This window comes from Manis javanica, chromosome X, assembly GCF_040802235.1.
Source record: "Manis javanica isolate MJ-LG chromosome X, MJ_LKY, whole genome shotgun sequence".
NCBI classification, from domain to species: Eukaryota; Metazoa; Chordata; class Mammalia; order Pholidota; family Manidae; genus Manis; species Manis javanica.
Genome location: NC_133174.1, coordinates 42,446,789 through 42,456,703, shown reverse-complemented (window position 1 = coordinate 42,456,703; position 9,915 = coordinate 42,446,789). Strand labels below are relative to the sequence as shown.

The window sequence follows — 9,915 nt, the reverse complement described above, 5'->3', positions numbered from 1 at the left end:
AGTTTGCAGAGCTGGTATGAGTGACAGCTGGAAGAGCTTCCCTTCTTGTTGGTTTGTGGCTTTCCTCTCCTGGGAGAATAGCGACCTCTAGTGGCTTGTGCTGGGCAGCTGTCCGCAGACAGGGCTTCTGCTTCCTGCCGGGTTGCTATGGGGTTTATCTCTGCTGTTGCTTTGGGCTTGGCCTGGCTGGGGCTGCTCCTCCAAAATGGTGGAGCCCGGTTTGAGGGGGAACGGCCGGGAGGCTATTTATCTCCATAAGGGGCCTCTGTGCTCCCTGCTGCCCAGGGGGTTAGATTGCCCAGAGATCCCCAGATTCCCTGCCTCTGGTCTAAGTGACCTGTCCTGCCCCTTTAAGATTTCCAAAAAGCAGTCTCCGAACCAGAACAACAACAGCAACAATGAGAGAGGGAACAGAAAAAAAAAAGGAAAAAACACACGATTTTTTTTTTTGTCCTCAGGCGCCGGTCCCAGGCACCCGCTCACTGGTCCTGCTGCCCTGCCTTCCTAGCACCAGTGTCCCTGTCCCTTCAAGGCTTCCAAAAAGCACCCGCCCACCGGTCCCATAGGGAAAAACGCGATATTCTTTGTCCTCAGGCGCCGGTCCCAGGCTCCTGCTCACCAGTACCGCCACCCTGCCTCCCTAGCAACGGGTTCCCTGTCCCTTTAAGGCTTCCAAAAAGCACTCGCCAAAAAGAGGAAAAAAAAGGGGAAAAACGCGCGATTTCCTCCGTCCTCAGGTGCTGGTCTCAGGCACCCGCCCACCGGTCCCGCAGGGAAAAACGCATGATATTCTTTGTCCTCATGTACCGGTCCCAGGCACCCGCTCACCAGTCCTCCTGCTCTGCCTCCCTAGCACCAGGGTCCCTGTCCCTTTAAGTCTTCCAAAATGCACTCGCCAAAAAGAGAAAAAAAAAAAGGGGGGGGGAAACGCGCAATTTCCTCTGTCCTCAGGCGCCGGTCTCAGGCACCCACCCACCGGTCCTGTAGGGAAAAACGCGCGATATTCTTTGTCCTCAGGCACCGGTCCCAGGCTTCCGCTCACCTGTCCCACCACCCTGCCTCCCTAGCAACGGGGTCCCTGTCCCTTTAAGGCTTTCAAAAAACACTCGCCAAAAAAAAAAAAAACCGCTCTGGTTTCTTTCCACCTGCCGGGAGCTGGGGGGAGGGGCACTCGGGTCCCGCCGGGCCGGGGTCTGTATCTTACCCCCTTCGCAAGGCGCTGGGTTCTTGCAGGTGTGGATGTGGTCTGGATGTTGTCCTGTGTCCTGTGGTCCCTATTTTAGGAAGATTTTTCTTTGTTATATTTTCATAGTTCTATGTGTTTTGGGGAGGAGATTTCCACTGCTCTACTCATGCCGCCATCCTGGCTCCGCCCCCTCACATTTCTCTCCTCTGCCCATTTTTTAATGGATTATTTGCTTTTTGTTTGTTGACGTGTGTAAGCTCTTTATATATTTTGGATGTCAACCCTTTATCAGATCTGTCATTGATGAGTATATTCTCCCATACTATACGATAACTTTTTGTTCTATTTATGGTGTCCTTTGCTGTACAGAAGCTACTCAGCTTGATTCAGTGCCACTTGTTCATTTTTGCTTTTGTTTCCAGTGCCCAGGGAGATATGTTCATGAAGAAGTTGCTCATGTTTATGTCTAAGAGATTTTTGCCTATGTTTTTTTCTATGACTTTTATGGTTTCATGACTTACATTCAAGTTTTGATCCATTTTGTATTTATACTTGTGTATGGGGTTAGACAGTGATCCAGTTTCATTCTCTTACATGTAGCTGTCCAGTTTTGCCAGCACCATCTGTTGAAGAGACTGTCATTTCCCCATTGTATGTCCAGGGCTCCTTTATCAAATATTAATTGACCATATATGTTTGGATTAATGTCTGGATTCTCTAGTCTTCCACTGGTCTGTGGCTCTGTTCTTGTGCCAGTACCAAATTGTCTTGATTACTGTCGCTTTGTAGTAGAGCTTGAAGTTGCAGAGCGAGATACCCCCAATTTATTCTTCCTTCTCAGGATTGCTTTGGCTATTTGGGGTCTTTGGTGGTTCCATATGAATTTTTGAACTATTTGATCCAGTTCATTGAAGAATGCTGTTGGTAATTTGATAGGGATTGCATCGAATCTGAAGATTGCTTTGGGCAGGATGGCCATTTTGACAATATTAATTCTTCCTAGCCAGGAGCATGGGATGAGTTTCCATTTGTTAGTGTCCTCTTTAATTTCTCTTAAGAGTGTCTTGTAGTTTTCAGGGTATAGGTCTTTCACTTCCTTGGTTAGGTTTATTCCTAGGTACTTTATTCTTTTTGATGCAATGGTGAATGGAATTGTTTTCCTGATTTCTCTTTCCATTAGTTCATTGTTAGTGTATAGGAAAGTCACAGATTTCTGTGTGTTAATTTTGTATCCTGCAACTTTGCTGAATTCAGATTTTAGTTCTAGTAGTTTTGGTGTGGAGTCTTTAGGGTTTTAATGTATAATATCATGTCATCTACAAATAGTGGCAGTTTAACTTCTTCTTTACCAATCTGGATTCCTTGTATTTCTTTGTTTTGTCTAATTGCCATGGCTAGGACCTCCACTACTATGTTGAATAACAGTGGGGTGAGTGAGCATCCCTGTCTTGTTCCTGATCTCAGAGAAAAAGCTTTCAGCTTCTCGCTGTTCAGTATGTTGTTGGATATGTTTTTATAATGTATGGCCTTTATTATGTTGAGGTACTTGCCCTCTATACCCATTGTGTTGAGAGTTATTATCATGAATGGATGTTGAATTTTGTCGAATGCTTTTTCCGCATCTATGGAGATGATCATGTGGTTTTTCTCCTTCATTTTGTTTATGTGGTGGATGATGTTGATGGATTTTTGAATGTTGTACCATCCTTGCATCCCTGGGATGAATCCCACTTGGTCATGGTGTATGATCCTTTTGATGTATTTTTTAATTCGGTTTGGTAATATTTTGTTGAGTCCATTTGCATGTATGTTCATCAGGGATATTGGTCTGTAATTTTCTTTTTTGGTGGGGTCTTTGCCTGGTTTTGGTATTAGGATGATGTTGGCTTCATAGAATGAGTTTGGGAGTATTCCCTCCTCTTCTATTTTTGGAAAATTTTAAGGGGAATGGGTATTATGTTTTCTCTGTATGATAAAATTCTGAGGTAAATCCATCTGGCCCGGGGGTTTTGTTCTTGGGTAGTTTTTTGATTACTGATTCAATTTTGTTGCTGGTAATTAGTCTGTTTAGATTTTCTGTTTCTTCCTTGGTCAGTGTTGGAAGGTTGTATTTTCTAGGAAGTTGCCCATTTTATCTAGGTTTTCCGGCATGTTAGCATATAGGTTTTCATAGTAGTCCCTAATAATTCTTTGTATTCTGTGGGGTCCATTGTGATTTTTCCTTTTGCGTTTCTGATTGTGTTGATGTGTGTTGATTCTCTTTTTCTCTTAATAAGTCTGGCTAGAGGCTTATCTATTTTGTTTATTTTCTCAAAGAACCAGCTCTTGGTTTCATTGATTTTTTCTATTGTTTATTCTTCTCAATTTTATTTATTTCTTCTCTGATCTTTATTATGTTCCTCCTTCTGCTGACTTTAGGCCTCATTTGTTCTTATTTTTCCAATTTTGATAATTGTGACATTAGACTATTCATTTGGGATTGTTCTTCCTTCTTTAAATATGCCTGGATTGATATATACTTTCCTCTTAAAACTGCTTTCACTGCGTCCCACAGAAGTTGGGGCTTTGTGCTGTTGTTGTCATTTGTTTCTATGTATGGCTTGATCTCTATTTTACGTAGGTCATTGATCAATTGATTATTTAGGAGCATGTTGTTAAGCCTCCATGTGTTTGTGAGCCTTTTTGCTTTCTTTGTACAATTTATTTCTAGTTTTATACCTTTGTGGTCTGAAAAGTTGGTTGGTAGGATTTCAATCTTTTTGAATTTATTGAGGTTCTTTTTGTGGCCTAGTATGTGTTCTATTCTGGAGAATGTTCCATGTGCACTTGAGAGAAATGTCTATCCTGTTGCTTTTGGACATAGAGTTCTGTAGATGTTTATTAGGTCCATCTGTTCTAGTGTGCTGTTCAATGCCTCTGTGTCCTTATTTATTTTCTGTTTTGTGGATCTATCCTTTGGGGAGAGTGATGTGTTGAAGTCTCCCAAAATGAATGAATTGTATTCTATTTCCTCCCTTAATTCTTTTAGTATTTGTTTCACATATGCTGGTGCTCCTGTATTGGGTGCATATATATTTATAGTGGTTATATTCTCTTGTTGGACTGATCCCTTTATCATTATGTAATGTCCTTCTTTATCTCTTGTGACTTTCTTTATTTTGAAGTTTATTTTGTGTGATACAAGTACTGCAACACCTGCTTTTTTCTCCCTGTTGTTTGCATGAAATATCTTTTTCTATCCCTTGGCTTTTAGTCTGTGCCTGTCTTTGGATTTGAGGTGAGTCTCTTATAAGCAGCATATAGATGGGTCTTGCTTTTTTATCCATTCTATTACTCTGTGTCTTTTGATTGGTGCATTCAGTCTTTTTACATTTAGGGTGATTATTGACAGATATGTACTTATTGCCATTGCAGGCTTTAGGTTCGTCTTTACCAAACATTCAAGGTTACCTTCTTTAGTATCTTACTGTCTAACTGGACTCACTTATTGAGCTATTATAAACACTGTCTGGTGATTCTTTATTTCTCTCCCTTCTTATTCCTCCTCCTCCATTCTTCATATGTTGGGTGTTTTGTTCTGTGTTCTTTTGTGTTTCCTTTGACTGCTTTTGTGGGTAGGTGATTTTATTTTTTGTCTTTAGTTAGTATTTGGTTGGTCTGCTTTCTTTGCTGTGATTTTATTTTCTCTGGTGACATCTATTTAGCCTTAGGAGTGCTCCCATCTAGAGCAGTCCCTCTAAAATACCCTGTAGAGGTGGTTTGTGGGAGGCAAATTCCCTCAACTTTTGCTTGTCTGGAAATTGTTTAATCCCTCCTTCATATTTATATCCTAGTTGTGCTGGATACAGTATTCTTGGTTCAAGGCACTTCTGTTTTATTGCATTAAATGTATCATGCCATTCTCTTCTGGCCTGTAAGATTTCTGTTGAAAAGTCAGGTGATAGCCTGATGGGTTTTCCTTTGTAGGTGACCTTTTTCCTCTCTTTAGCTGCCTTTAATACTCTGTCCTTTTCCTTGATCTTTGCCATTTTCATTATTATTTGTGTGTCAGCTGGGAGAACAAAATCCTTTCCTACTTGCTGGTCACCTTGCCCTTCTCTGCTGCCTTTGTCAGTTACCCGCACTCCTGGAGGAGCTTCCAGGTTAACCCCCTAAGCTTCCGTGGGTGGGGTCTCCATCAGAGTAGCGTAGAGCCCTGCAGGGAGTGGCAGGCATGCCAGGTGCGCTCTCTTGTGAAAGTGGCGCCCCTGCCAGGCAGCTGTGTACCAACAGTGGCCTTTGGGTCTGGCCCGGGCAGCTGTGTGCCAGTCTGAGCGTCTGCTGTGGGCGTGGCTACTCCTGGGCTGCTCGTTCTCCGCTGCCGCTGCTGGCTCCCACAGGCCTCTCCCGGGCCCCTCTGTCCCTGCCATGAGCTTGTGCAGGCCTCTTCTGGGCCCCTTTGGTGCTGCCACCGCTAGCGCATGTGGGCCACTCCCGGCCCCCTCCAGCACTGCTGCCGCGGGCTCGCGCTAGCTGCTCTGTCGCCACCACTGCTGCCAGCCCACGCAGGCTGGCCCCGGGTCGCTCCACCACTGCCACCACGGGCTTGGCAGGTCACTCCTTGTCCCCTCTTGTGCCGCCTCCCCTGGTGCGTGCTGCCACTCTCCCACTACTGGGCCAGTGTGTCGGGGTCTGCATCAGTTGGGGGAATGACTGGCAGGCTGCTTATCACTGTGAGGGGCTTCAGAGCTGCCCTGCAGCCCAAGGGGTTAAGTCGCCTAGAGTTCCTCGGATTCCCAGGTGCTGCGGTGCGTGTATCGGGACGACTTCATCTAGCTGTGAGGTCCCTGTTGCTTTAAGACTTGCAAAAAGCACTCGCTTTTCTTTTGTCTCAGGTGCGCCAGTTGTGGGGACCTGCTCGCAGGTTTTGCTTTTCTGTATCTCTAATATCCAGCACCCCCTGCACCGTGTGTCTGTGCTCCTGGTGCAGATTTCTGGAGCTGGTTGTTTAGCAGTCCTGGGCTTTCACTCCCTCCCCACTCTAACTCCTTTCTTCCTGCTGGGGTCTGGGGTAGGGGGTCATTCAGGTCCCGCTGGTCTGCAGCTTATATCTCACCCCCTTCATGTGATGTTGAGTTCTCACAGATGTAGATGTAGCCTGACTGTTGTACTGTATCTACTTTTGTATCTTTTAGGAATATTTGTACTTGTTGTATTTTCATAAATATATATGTTTTTAGGAGATTTCCACTGAACTACTCACGCCACCATCTTGGCTCCTCCTGAACGCAGGTTAGCAGTTTTTTAATAAACTAAACATACACTTACCTTACGACCAAGAACAAGTTGAAGGTCCTGTATGAGAAGGAGCAGAAGGGGCCCATGGTTCCCCATGTCACTGCAACTGCCACCTGATATCAACCATTAGCCAAAAGAGCTTCCCATGGAGCCTGCAGGCCAGCAAGCTGAGAGGGATGGCCTTCATTGACACCCAGCTGTACTTCCCCCAGATGATCAGTGTGAAGCATTTCATCCTGGCCTACATTGCCAAGAAGAGCTCCTCCCTGTCACACTACCAGAAGGACAGCAAGATGCTGACCTCTCTGTCTCAGGATGCCAAGCCCCTTGAGGTGTACAGCAAGGACTTCATGGTGGATAATGCCCAGCTGAGTTTCAGGGTGTCTGCCTGAGACCACAATCTTATGATGTACATGTACCTTCCAGGATCCAAAGATGTGATGCTGCTCTGAGCAGATTTCCCACATTCTGGAGGCTTCAGTGGTCAGTGATGTGGGAGAACAAGCACATCACATGGTTTGTCACACTGGACAGCAGCCTTGGGCTCCTGCTGGGCTTGCAGGAGAAGACCTACCCGTGGCTTCTGATACTGCATAACGCACCTACCACCATTCTGCCAGGTTTGATCCAGCGCTGGGCAGATGCAGCACATGAACCATGATGCTCTACTAAACTCCATGAGGACTGCTCTCACTGGGGCTACTCGAGCACTGCCTACACCTCAGCACTATGTAGCACTGTGAGCTAGACAAGATCAGCACCAAGCCAGACATTGTCCTTCCTGGATCACCTGATGGAGACCAAACGGTGTCACCACCCACTTCTAGCACATGGGTGCTGCTGCCTCCCAATTGATTTTTGTGTAAAACACAGGGAAATGGAGGAAAAAAGCAGTGGGGGAGGAACAACAAATGCATGCACTAACTTAACTGGATCTCAAGGACATTATGGTGAGTGTAAAAAGGCAATCTTCAAAAGTCACATATTACAAGCTTCCATTTACTCGACATTTTTTGAAATGAGAAAATTATAGAGATAGAGGACAGATTTGTGGTTTCCAGGGGTTAGAGATGGTGGAGGGAGTGGAGTGGGTGTAACTAAGAAGTAATACAAGGCAAATTTTTGCGGTGATGTAACAGTTCCATATATTGATTGTAGCAGAGGTTACCCGATCCACACATGTGATAAAATGGCACAGAACTGTTCACACATTTTGTACCAATGTCGATATCCTGGATTATACTACAGTTTGTAAAATGTAACTATTGGAGGAACCTGGGTGAAGTTGAGAATGGATCTCTCTGTAGTATTTTTACAACTCCCTGTAAATCTATAATTATTTCAAATTTTTTAAAAAATTCAAAGAACAGTAAAAGAGGAATTGTAGACATTTAGTATAGGTAATTCTAGTGAGGAGTTTGCTGTAAAGAGGAGCAGAGAGAAATGGCATGAGTAGGGAACCAAGGGAAGGTGTCTCAAAAGAAGTCTTAAAATTTTTTAGTGGGAGCAATAATAGCATGGTTGAAGCTAATGGGAATGAACCTGTAGCAGGAAAAAAAATTATACTTAAGGGGCAAGAGAGGAAATTACCAAAAGAGGATAATATCTAGTGATCAAGGGGAGAGACTGGCCTTAGCTAGAAGTAAGACAGTTCATCCAAAGCCAAAGGAGAAAGGATAGAGCATACATACAGAGTTAGGTAGGTGAGTAGATGCAGTGGTAGAAATTTGTGGGCTTTGTGTTCTGATCGCCTCTTTTTTCTCAGTGACTCAGAAGCAAGGTCATGAGCTGAGAGTGAGGATGGATGTCAAGGTGTTACAGGTTTGAAATAGTTGTCTAGGAAACCAGGAGAGTAAATGGAGTAGGATAAAATTATTTAATTTCCTGGCAACAATAAGTGCCCACTTCATATTCGTTGTATTGAATTTAAAATGACAGTGTCATTTTGTGTTTTTCTCCAGCCATATTCAGTTCCCGGGATATAGGAGAGGATTAGGAGTTACTGTTAACAACAAGATGGAGGCAAGTGACTATGATTAGGACATAGTATACCAGTTAGATCCAAAAACCTAACTACACAAGGACAAAATGGTTAAGATGGTGCTTTACTCAAGGGCTCTTATTCCTGTTTTCTTTTCTGTATTCATTCCTCAGGTGAGTTTATCTACTCTGATGGTTTTAATTACCATTAATATGCTGATTACTTCCAAACATATCACTCTAGACCTAGTATCTCCCCTGAATTTCAGATCATGTATCTGCCTTCGTGACATCTTGACTTCTATATCTAATAAATGTTTCAGATTTAATATGTGCAACACTGAACCCCTGATTTCTACTTTAAAAGTTGCTCTACTGCCATCATGCCCCATCTCAGTTGATGGAAAGTTATCCTGCCAGTTAATGAAGTCAAAATACCTTAGCCATAACTTTAACCCTATTTTTATCACCAATTCTCTGTGGTTTGCCTTTATTTCCTCACACCCATGTTCAATCTATTAGCAATTCCTTTTGGCTTTCTCTTCAAAATATACCCAGAATTGTACCACTTCTCATCATTTCCACTACTACCCCTCTGTTCCTAAACACCTTGATCTCTCACCTGGATTACTGTAATATTCTCCTAAACAGTCTCCCTGATTCTACCCTTGCCACTCTATATTCAGTTCACAACACAGGAGTCAAAGTGATGCTTTTAGAATACAAATTGTAGTATTCTACTCCTGTGTTCAAAGCCCTCCAGTGGTTTCCTCATCTTACACAAAAATCCATACTCCTTATTATGGCATACAAGAAAGACCTTATGGTGCTCGCTTCGGCAGCACATATACTAAAATTGGTACGATACGGAGAAGATTAGCATGGCCCCTGAGCAACGATGACACGCAAATTCGTGAAGCATTCCATATTTTAAAAAAAAAAAGAAAGAAGTTATGATCTCTTCCTTGCATAATTGTCCTCTAGACACACTTTGTGTTGCTGTTTTAGACCTGCCATATTCTTCCCCTCTCTGGTCCTTTGCACCTGCTGCTCTCTCGGCCTAAAAAGCTCTCCCTTCCAATGCCGCTACCCCCTGTCAGATATCCCCTTGGCAAACTCTCCACTTCATTTGGAAATCTGTTCATATGTCTTCTCCTTCCCTTCTACCACTCCTAAAATGTCACCTCCTTTGTTATGCATTCCTTTAACCTGACTTATTTTTCTTCAAACACTTTTTTTAAAGACTATATATTTTACTCATTTTCTTTATTATCACTTCCTCCCACTAGAATATAAGTTTCATGAAGGCTGGAACTTTGTCTCATTCATCACTACATCTCTGGCAACAGTAGGTACTCAAAGATGAAAGTATTAATACTTAAATAGAAATAAGTTTTAAGTGGGATCATATATATATATATATTATTTTAGTAAAGTACTGGTTTTAGATGTATTCCTAGATACTTTATAGT

The 9,915-nt window shown here is 43.3% G+C and overlaps 1 non-coding gene across 1 annotated transcript; it reads left to right on the top strand.

Annotated features, from left to right (window-relative positions):
• The first annotated feature begins 9,269 nt into the window (after positions 1 to 9,269).
• LOC118967983 (U6 spliceosomal RNA) lies at positions 9,270 to 9,376 on the top strand. Its single transcript, XR_005055367.1, has one exon. It is a non-coding gene; the product is annotated as a U6 spliceosomal RNA (small nuclear RNA).
• Positions 9,377 to 9,915: the final 539 nt, after the last annotated feature.